The 11,262-nt window shown below is 42.2% G+C and overlaps 1 pseudogene; it reads right to left on the reverse strand.

Annotated features, from left to right (window-relative positions):
• Positions 1 to 2,127: 2,127 nt before the first annotated feature.
• On the reverse strand, positions 2,128 to 8,020 carry LOC115156447 (CUB and zona pellucida-like domain-containing protein 1; annotated as a pseudogene).
• Between the last annotated feature and the right edge of the window lie 3,242 nt (positions 8,021 to 11,262).

An 11,262-nucleotide genomic window follows, 5' to 3' on the forward strand; every position in this document is an offset into this window, starting at 1 on the left:
ACGAGGGGTCTGAGGATCTCATCTCGGTACCTAATGGCAGTCAGGCTACCTCTGGCGAGCACATGGAGGGCTGTGCGGCCCCCCAAAGAAATGCCACCCCACAACATGACTGACCCACCGCCAAACCGGTCATGCTGGAGGATGTTGCAGGCAGCAGAACATTCTCCACGGCATCTCCAGACTCTGTCACGTCTGTCACATGTGCTCAGTGTGAACCTGCTTTCATCTGTGAAGAGCACAGGGCGTCCTGCACGGTGTTGGGCTGTAAGCACAACCCCCACCTGTGGACGTCGGGCCCTCATACCACCCTCATGGAGTCTGTTTCTGACCGTTTGAGCAGACACATGCACATTTGTGGCCTGCTGGAGGTCATTTTTCAGGGCTCTGGCAGTGCTCCTCCTGATCCTCCTTGCACAAAGGCGGAGGTAGCGGTCCTGCTGCTGGGTTGTTGCCCTCCTACGGCCTCCTCCACGTCTCCTGATGTACTGGCCTGTCTCCTGGTAGCGCCTCCATGCTCTGGACACTACGCTGACAGACACAGCAAACCTTCTTGCCACAGCTCGCATTGATGTGCCATCCTGGATGAGCTGCACTACCTGAGCCACTTGTGTGGGTTGTAGACTCCATCTCATGCTACCACTAGAGTGAAAGCACCGCCAGCATTCAAAAGTGACCAAAACATCAGCCAGGAAGCATAGGAACTGAGAAGTGGTCTGTGGTCCCCACCTGCAGAACCACTCCTTTATTGGGGGTGTCTTGCTAATTGCCCATAATTTCCACCTGTTGTCTATTCCATTTGCACAACAGCATGTGAAATTTATTGTCAATCAGTGTTGCTTCCTAAGTGGACAGTTTGATTTCACAGAAGTGTGATTGACTTGGAGTTACATTGTGTTGTTTAAGTGTTCCCTTTATTTTTTTGAGCAGTGTAGTTGGTCAAGAATGTTCGATCTTGAACAGAACTTACAACATCAATCAACATGTCTCAATCAAAATTGTACAGCCAGAGGTACAGAAAAGAGTGTGAGTCTGTACCTGAACAAATGTCAAATCATATTTTTTGCCGAGTTGGCCAGTCAATTTGAGTAACGTTATTGTGAATTCTACTAAATAACATCACAATGTAATTTAGCAACTTTTAGCAACAAATCAACCTGCCTCTAGCAATTTACCCTGAAAATTAGTTGGCAACACTGGGTACATCACTCTTGCAGTAGTGGTGACCAGCAGACGAGTGAGGTGAAGTTGATGCAGCCCTGGGGCTTCATTTATATTTAACTAGGCAAGTCAGTTAAGAACAAAATCTTATTTACAATGATGGCCTAGGAACAGTGGGTTAACTGCCTTGTTCAGATGCAGCACAACAGTTTTTTTACCTTGTCAGCTCAGGGATTTGATCTAGCAACTTTTCAGTTACTGGCCCAACGTTCTAACCACTAGGCTACCTGCCAACCCAATAAAACGGACTTACGAACAATTTTGATCTTTTAAGTATGACTTAAGCAGAATTATTTATAAAGTTATTTATAAAACCTTACTTTGACGTGGAAATTATCTTATCTCTACGCATAGTCTAGACTTGACCTAAGTGATTTTCCTGCTGGTTATGTATGGCTATTGTTTTTTCCCCTTGCAGTTCAAGGTCAGAACATTTCTTTTTCACATCAGACACAGTTCTGTCTTGCTGCCCCACCTCGTTCACTGCAGCGGCGACACACTCCCAAGCTACCTGTTTGGCTTTGTTTGTCAACCGGCTATTTAGTCCACCAAATAATACATGTTGCCTGTCTTCAATCTCCTCTACCATCACCATGATCTCGTCTTCCAAAAAGTTTGCTCTTCTCTTTTGGTCCATGGCTATTCCTGACTAAACCCTCATTTGTGCTAGCATTCTTAAAGGGGAAATCACTAATTGTAAGGCACGTTCAGGTGCTGTCAATTTTAAGTTAATTTCAGATTTATAGATCACAGGTGCATATGTTACAAATGGGCTTCTTAGAACCTGCGTAAGCAAGGTTTTTATGCTCAGTGTCTTTTATGAATCGAATGTAAGCACACCGTCAGAAATTATCTTACGACTAAGTTAATGTATAAATCTAAGAACATTTTTATAAATGAGGCCCCTGATCAGGTGTTGGGGTTCCCAGCCTCACACAGGATCACTGAACAGCTGATGTACACCTACTGCCAGAAATATCAAAGGTCACTGAACTGAGATGATATCACCTGGGTAGCCTAGCGGTTAAACAATCAATAAAATGTATTTTTCCAAAGGAACCAAACTGATGATGCACTCTCTTGGGGACAAACAAATCAACCTTAACCAGATGTCTTCTTAAGGAAATTTTTTTTTTTGTGTGGACTAAGTACAATGTTGTTGATCCATCTTCATGTTTCTCCTATCACAGCCATTAAAATCTGCAACTGTTTTAAAGTCACCATTGGCATCATGCTGAAATCCCGGAGCGATTTCCTTTCTCTCCGGTAACTGAGTTAGGAAGGACACGTAACTTTGTAGTGACTGGGTGTATTGATACACCATCCAAAGTGTAATTAATAACTTCACCATGCTCAAAGGGATATTCAACGTCTGCTTTTTTATTTTGACCTATCTACCAATAGGTGCCCTTCTTTGCGAGGCATTGGAAAACCCTGGTCTTTGTGGTTGAATCTGTGTATGAAATTCACTGCTTGTCTGAGGGACCTTACACATAATTGTATGTTTTGGGTTAAGAGCTGAGGTATCCATTAAAAATGTAATGTTAACATTATTATTGCACACAGAGTTAGTCCATGCAATGTATTATGTGACTTGTTAAGCTACTTTTTACTCCTGAACTTATTTAGGCTTGCCATAACAAAGGAGTTGAATAATTATTGACTCAAGACATTTCAGCATTTCATTTTTTATTAACTTGTAAAAAAAAAAGTCAAACATTACTCCACTTTGACATTATGGGGTATTGTGTGAATGTCAGTAACAAACAAAAAATCTAAATGTAATCAATTTTAAAATCAGGCTAACACAACAAAATCTGGAAAAATTCAAGGGGTGTGAATGCTTTCTGAAGGCAGTCCGATGAATTTGAAAGCTTCCATTCCGAACCGGAAATGTCTCTTGTGACGGAATGAGAAGATTTGAACAGTCTCGTCCACATTGCACCTGGTAAAATAAAACATGATATTACAGCATTATTAATAGTAATGTTTCTTTCATTCAGAAAAATCTGTTAATGGCGTATCTCGTATTCAATAAAACTCGAACACTACAGTGACTAGTGCCATTATGACGTTGATGGATGGATGCCTTTGTGTTCTGAGTCTCACCCGTTTTCTATGATGGGGTAGGTGGGGTGGTAGTTGGGGTTGTCGTATGGCGCCGCTCTGCAGGACTCCACGAAGATCTCTGTTGTTCACGGTGGTTGTGGCCTCGATGTCCATGTAGATCATCTGCTTCACCACCACGTCTAATGGGTAGTCACGGGGATCCACCACACTGGTGAACTCACTCGTCTGGTAGAACTCAAACTGGTAGGTGAACCTACCAAAGCCTTTCTCCACGACTGATGCTCTCCCTGTGTGCGCTGAAGCCCAGGCTCACGTTGCCACATTTGGCGTACTGGCAGTAGAGCTGGATCTCCACCTGGTGGTGCCTGGTGATGATATCATTGGGGTTGTCGAAGGTGGTGATTTCGTTCTTGAAGAGGAGGTTGTCATCATCCTCCTGGATTGAGAGAAATGGAGAGGGAAATCATCTAGATAGCTACATTTGTGGGCACTGCCAGCACTGAACTCTTGAAAACACCCAAGATGTACAGTACCAGTCAAAAGTTTGGACACACCTACTCATTCAAGGGTGTTTCTTTATTTTTACTATTTTCTATATTGTAGAATAATAGTGAAGACATCAAAACTATGAAGTAACACATATAGAATCAGTTAGTAATTCCTCAAAGTAGCCACCCTTTGCCTTGATGACAGCTTTGCACACTCTTGGCATTCTCTCAACCAGCTTCACCTGGAATGCTTTTCCAACAGTCTTGAAGGAGTTCCCACATACGCGGAGCACTTGTTGGCTGATTTTCCTTCACTGTGTGGTCCAACTCATCCCAAACCATCTCAATTGGGTTGAGGTCGGGGGATTGTGGAGGCCAGGTCATCTGATGCAGCATTCTATCACTCTCCTTCTTGGTCAAATAGCCTTTACACAGCCTGGAGGTGTATTGTGTCATTGTCCTGTTGAAAAACAAATGATAGTCTCACTAAGCCCAAACCAGATAGGATGGTGTATCACTGCAGAATGCTGTGGTAGCCATGCTGGTTAAGTGTGCCTTGAATTCTAAATAAATCACAGATAGTGTCACCAGCAAAGCACCCCCACACAATCACACCTCCTCCTCCATGCTTCACAATGGGAACCACACATGCGGAGATCATCCGTTCACCTACTCTGCATCTCACAAAGACACGGCGGTTGGAACCAAAAACCTCAAATTTGGACTCATCAGACGAAAGGACAGATTTCCACAGGTCTAATGTCCTTGCCCAAGCAAGTCTCTTCTTCTTATTGGTGTCCTTCAGTAGTGGTTTCTTTGCAGCAATTCAACCATGAAGGCCTGATTCACACATTCTCCTCTGAACAGTTGATGTTGAGATGTGTCTGTTGCTTGAACTCTGTGAAGCATTTTTATTTGCAGTTAAATCTAATGAACTTATCCTCTGTAGCAGAGGTAACTCTGGGTCTAACTTTCCTGTGGCAGTCCTCATGAGAGCCAGTTTCATCATAGGGCTTGATGGTTTTTGAGACTGCACTTGAAGTGTTGAAATTTTCCGGATGATCAGATTCATGTCTTAAGGTAATGATGGATTGTTGTTTCGCTTTGCTTATTTGAGCTGTTCTTGTCATAATATGGACTTGGTCTTTTACCAAATAGGGCTATCTTCTGTATACCACCCCTACCTTGTCACATCTGATTGGCTCAAATGTATTAAGGAAATAAATTCCACAAATTTACTTTTAACAAGGCACACCTCTTAATTGATATGCATTCCAGGTGACTATCTTATGAAGCTGGTTGAGAGAATGCCAATAGTGTGCAAAGCTGTCATCAAGGCAAAGGGTGGCTACTTTGAAGAATCTCAAATAAATGTTGATTTGTTTAACCCTTTTTTGGTTACTATATGATTCCATATGTGTTATTAGTTTTGATGTGTTCACTATTATTCTACAATGTAGAAAATAATGAAAAACCTTGGAATGAATAAGTGTGTCCAAACTTTTGACTGGTACTGTAGATCATTTCTATATTGCTATGCAACTCTTCGGGTTATGAGCAAGCATGTTGGTGTATCCTTTGATGTTTCTCACCGGGCACCATAAGCCATCCCTCACCAAAACCCTACATCTTGACTAGAGGTCGACCGATTAATCGGAATGGCCGATTAATTAGGGCCGATTTCAAGTCTTCACAACAATCGGTAATCTGTATTTTTGGCCACCGATTTGCCGATTTAAAAAAAGAAAAATTCACACCTTTATTTAACTAGGCAAGTCAGATTAAGAATACATTCTTATTTTAGATGACGGCCTAGGAACGGGGGTTAACTGCCTTGTTCAGGGGGGATTCGGGGATTCGTTTTTGTAACCTTCTGGTTACAAGTCCAACGCTCTAACCACCTGCCTTACTTTGCACTCCATGAGGAGCCTGCATGGCAGGCTGACTACTGTAACGGTCGTCGTAGTAAGTGGACCAAAGCGCAGCGGGTTGAGTGCTCATTATATATTTATTTTTGAACACTTAAGAAAACAAAACAAGAAAACAAAACAAGAAAACAAAACAAGAAAACAAAACAAAACAAGAAAACGTACAAACAAACAGGATTACAGGCTAAACACAGCTATGCAATCACAACCTCCCACAATCCCCAAAACAAACATACTCCTAATTATAGGACCTTCAATCAGAGGCAACGATACACAGCTGCCTCTAATTGAAGGCCCCAATCCCAAATACCTAAACATAGAATTAAACACCCTAGAACAGACATAGAAAGATACAATATAGAACAATGACCAAAACCTCGGAATACATAAACCAAACACCCCTCTACATAACACATACTCAAAACCATATAAAACAAATACCCCCTGCCACGTCCTGACCAAACTATAATAACAAATAACCCCTTTACTGGTCAGGATGTGACAACTACCTTTTACGCGAGGGCAGCAAGAAGCCAAGGTAAGTTGCAAGCTAGCATTAAACTTATCTTATAAAAAACTATCAATCTTAACACAATCACTAGTTAACTACACATGGTTGATGATATTACTAGTTTATCTAACGTGTCCTGCGTTGCATATAATCAATGCGGTGCCTGTTAATTTCTCATTGAATCACAGCCTACTTCGCCAAACGGGTGATGACTTAACAAGCGCATTTGCGAAAAAAGCACTGTCGTTGCACCAATGTACCTAACCATAAACATCAATGCCTTTCTTTAAAATCAATACACAAGTATATATTTTTAAACCTGCATATTTAGTTAATATTGCCTGCTAACATGAAATTGTGTCACTGCTCTTGCGTTCATTGCCTGGCTCATTGCGAACTAATTTACCAGAATTTTACGTAATTATGACATACCATTGAAGGTTGTGCAATGTAACAGGAATATTTAGACTTAGGGATGCCACCTGTTAGATAAAATACGGAACGGTTCCGTATTTCACTGAAAAACTAAACGTTTTGTTTTCGAGATGATAGTTTCCGGATTCGACCATATTTATGACCTAAGGCTCGTATTTCTGTGTGATTATTATATTATAATTAAGTCTATGATTTGATAGAGCAGTCTGACTGAGCGGTGGTAGGCACCAGCATGCTCGTAAGCATTCATTCAAACAGCACTTTCGTGCGTTTTGCCAGCAGCTCTTCGCAATGCATTGCGCTGTTTATGACTTCAAGCCTGTCAACTCCCAAGATTAGGCTAGTGTAACTGATGTGAAATGGCTAGCTAGTTAGCGGGTGTGCGCTAATAGCGTTTCAAACGTCACTCGCTCTGAGACTTGGAGTAGTTGTTCCCCTTGCTCTACATGGGTAACGCTGCTTCGAGGGTGGCTGTTGTCGATGTGTTCCTGGTTCGAGCCCAGGTAGGAGCGAGGAGAGGGGTGGAAGCTATACTGTTACACTGGTAATAGTACTTATAAAAACATCCAATAGTCAAAGGTATATGAAATACAAATCGTATAGAGAGAAATAGTCCTATAATTCCTATAATAACTACAACCTAAAACCTCTTACCTGGGAATATTGAATACTCATGTTAAAAGGAACCACCAGCTTTCATATGTTCTCATGTTCTTAGCAAGGAACTTAAACGTTAGCTTTCTTACATGGCACATATTGCATTTTTACTTTCTTCTCCAGCACTTTGTTTTTGCATTATTTCAACCAAATTGAACATGTTTCATTATTTATTTGAGGCTAAATTGATTTTATTAAGTTAAAATAAGTGTTCATTCAGTATTGTTGTAATTGTCATTATTACAAATAAAAAAAAAGAAAAAGTAAAAGAAAAAATTGTCCGATTAATCGGTACCGGCCTTTTTGGTCCTCCAATAATCGGTATTGGTATCGGCGGCGAAAAATCATAATCGGTCGACCTCTAATCTTGACCCTTTCTCTGAGGCAACCCTTTCTAAATCAGTCAGCCTAATTCGTCCCTTGGGGTGAATATGCACTCGAACCAGGTTCAGTATGAATAACATAGACAATCACCCAGGAGTGAATGGCTCTCACACCCAAATAGATTTCCACATATCTTCACACTATAATATTTGACATTTCAGAGGTCTCACCTCTATCTGAGTCCCACAGGCATTGAGGAGGATGACTCCGATTTTGTGGGTGCTGTTGGAGAGGCGTTGCAGGTCGCAGGCAGAGTTACTGGGATCACTGAGGCAGAGATGGCCCTCATATACTTCAGGGATAGAGGACTTCTCCACTTCCACTGTCATAGTGGTCTCTTGGCAAACCACTATGGCTTTGACTGTCACAGGAGAATGTGGACATATCTTGTTATTGTAAAACGTATCAGTCTTATTGAAAACAATGTGATCAAAAACCAATGGTGGAAAAAGTACCCAATTGTCATACTTGAGTAGATGTTAAGATACCTTAATAGAAAATGTCTCAAGTAAAAGTGAAAGTCACCCAGTAAATGTCTAAAAGTATTTGCTTTTATATATACTGCTCAAAAAAATAAAGGGAACACTTAAACAAGACAATGTAACTCCAAGTCAATCACACTTCTGTGAAATCAAACTGTCCACTTAGGAAGCAACACTGATTGACAATAAATTTCACTTGCTGTTGTGCAAATGGAATAGACAACAGGTGGAAATTATAGGCAATAAGCAAGACACCCCCAATAAAGGAGTGGTTCTGCAGGTGGGGACCACAGACCACTTCTCAGTTCCTATGCTTCCTGGCTGATGTTTTGGTCACTTTTGAATGCTGGCGGTGCTTTCACTCTAGTGGTAGCATGAGACGGAGTCTACAACCCACACATGTGGCTCAGGTAGTGCAGCTCATCCAGGATGGCACATCAATGCGAGCTGTGGCAAGAAGGTTTGCTGTGTCTGTCAGCGTAGTGTCCAGAGCATGGAGGCGCTACCAGGAGACAGGCCAGTACATCAGGAGACGTGGAGGAGGCCGTAGGAGGGCAACAACCCAGCAGCAGGATCGCTACCTCCGCCTTTGTGCAAGGAGGATCAGGAGGAGCACTGCCAGAGCCCTGCAAAATGACCTCCAGCAGGCCACAAATGTGCATGTGTCTGCTCAAACGGTCAGAAACAGACTCCATGAGGGTGGTATGAGGGCCCAACGTCCACAGGTGGGGGTTGTGCTTACAGCCCAACACCGTGCAGGACGTTTGGCATTTGCCAGAGAACACCAAGATTGGCAAATTCGCCACTGGCGCCCTTTGCTCTTCACAGATGAAGGCAGGTTCACACTGAGCACGTGACAGACGTGACAGAGTCTGGAGACGCCGTGGAGAACGTTCTGCTGCCTGCAACATCCTCCAGCATGACCGGTTTGGCGGGGGGTCAGTCATGGTGTGGGGTGGCATTTCTTTGGGGGCCGCACAGCCCTCCATGTGCTCGCCAGAGGTAGCCTGACTGCCATTAGCTACCGAGATGAGATCCTCAGACCCCTTGTGAGACCATATGCTGGTGCGGTTGGCCCTGGGTTCCTCCTAATGCAAGACAATGCTAGACCTCATGTGGCTGGAGTGTGTCAGCAGTTCCTGCAAGAGGAAGGCATTGATGCTATGGACTGGCCCGCCCGTTCCCCAGACCTGAATCCAATTGAGCACATCTGGGACATCATGTCTCGCTCCATCCACCAACGCCACGTTGCACCACAGACTGTCCAGGAGTTGGCGGATGCTTTAGTCCAGGTCTGGGAGGAGATCCCTCAGGAGACCATCCGCCACCTCATCAAGAGCATGCCCAGGCGTTGTAGGGAGGTCATACAGGGACGTGGAGGCCACACACACTACTGAGCCTCATTTTGACTTGTTTTAAGGACATTACATCAAAGTTGGATCAGCCTGTAGTGTGGTTTTCCACTTTAATTTTGAGTGTGACTCCAAATCCAGACCTCCATTGATAAATTGGATTTCCATTGATTATTTTTGTGTGACTTTGTTGTCAGTACATTCAACTATTTAAAGTTACAAGTATTTAATAAGATTATTTCATTCATTCAGATCTAGGATGTGTTATTTTAGTGTTCCCTTTATTTTTTTGAGCAGTGTATATTTAATTATCAAAAATTCCTTATATTAAGCAAACCAGATGACACCATTTTCTTGTTTTTTATTTACGGATAGCCAGGGGCACACTCCAACACTCATTTACAAACAAAGTGTTTGTGGTTAGTGAGCCAGCCAGATTAGAGGCAGTAGGGATGACCAGGGATGTTCTCTTAGTAAGCGCATGAATTCGACCATTTTCCTGTCCTGCTAAGCTTTCAACATGTAACGAGTACTTTTGGGTGTCATTCATATCATTCATGATCATAGAAGAATCTATACCCACCATTTGTACGTCCAACCTCCACTAGGACACATCTCATCTCAGATTGATAGATGCTAGATCTGAAATGATTTAAGCATGGGTGAAAGTAGATTACATTTCATCCTGGTACAGGGACCTTCTATATGTGCATGTGTTTTTTCATATATATATTTTTGATGGGCCTAATCATAGAATTACATAGGCGAATAGAATCCGTATTCATTTAATAGGATCTCTATGGATCTAATAGTAAAGATTTGTTTAACTTTTAAAATGTATTAGCCTACCTTTTAACGTGGCATAAACACAACCAGTCATTATGTTTTCAGCTGACTGTCAAACAATTAGGCTACTTCAAAAGGCTCATATAAATCAAATCAAAGTTTATTTGTCACGTGCACTGAATACAACAGGTGTAGGCTTTGCAGTGAAATGCTTAATTACAGGCTCTAACCAATAGTGCAAAAAAGGTATTAGGTGAACAATAGGTAGCTAAAGAAATAAAACAACAGTAAAAAGACAGGCTATATACAGTAGCGAGGCTATAAAAGTAGCGAGGCTACATACAGACACAGGTTAGTCAGGCTGATTGAGGTAGTATGTACATGTAGATATGGTTAAAGTGACTATGCATATATGATGAACAGAGAGTAGCAGTAGCGTAAAAGAGAGGTTGGCGGGTGGTGGGTGGGACACAATGCAGATAGCCCGGTTAGCCAATGTGCGGGAACACTGGTTGATCGGCCCAATTGAGGTAGTATGTACATGAATGTATAGTTAAAGTGACTATGCATATATGATAAACAGAGAGTAGCAGCAGCGTAAAAAGAGGGTTGGGGGGTACACAATGCAAATATAGGCTACCTGCGCACGTTACTCAGGGACCGCGGAAAGACAGGGGGTGCGATTATTCCTTTTTTTAGCCTCATTTAGATCTTTTTCTGCTTATAATTTCTGACATTTGGTAGACAATCTGTTGGTCAACTTGTCTAAAATTAGATACATGCAGCTTCTCTTCTGACATTTCTTGATGCTTGTCTAGAATATTAAATAATGCTCGCCATGCTCACCAGAATGATGTCATAAATCAATAGAATGATCAATGCATCATCAACAATCTAGTTGACATCAGTAAAGTTGTCATTCATTTCTGCTTCTCTTACAGAGCGATGACG

Source organism: Salmo trutta, chromosome 21, assembly GCF_901001165.1.
Source record: "Salmo trutta chromosome 21, fSalTru1.1, whole genome shotgun sequence".
Taxonomy (NCBI): Eukaryota; Metazoa; Chordata; class Actinopteri; order Salmoniformes; family Salmonidae; genus Salmo; species Salmo trutta.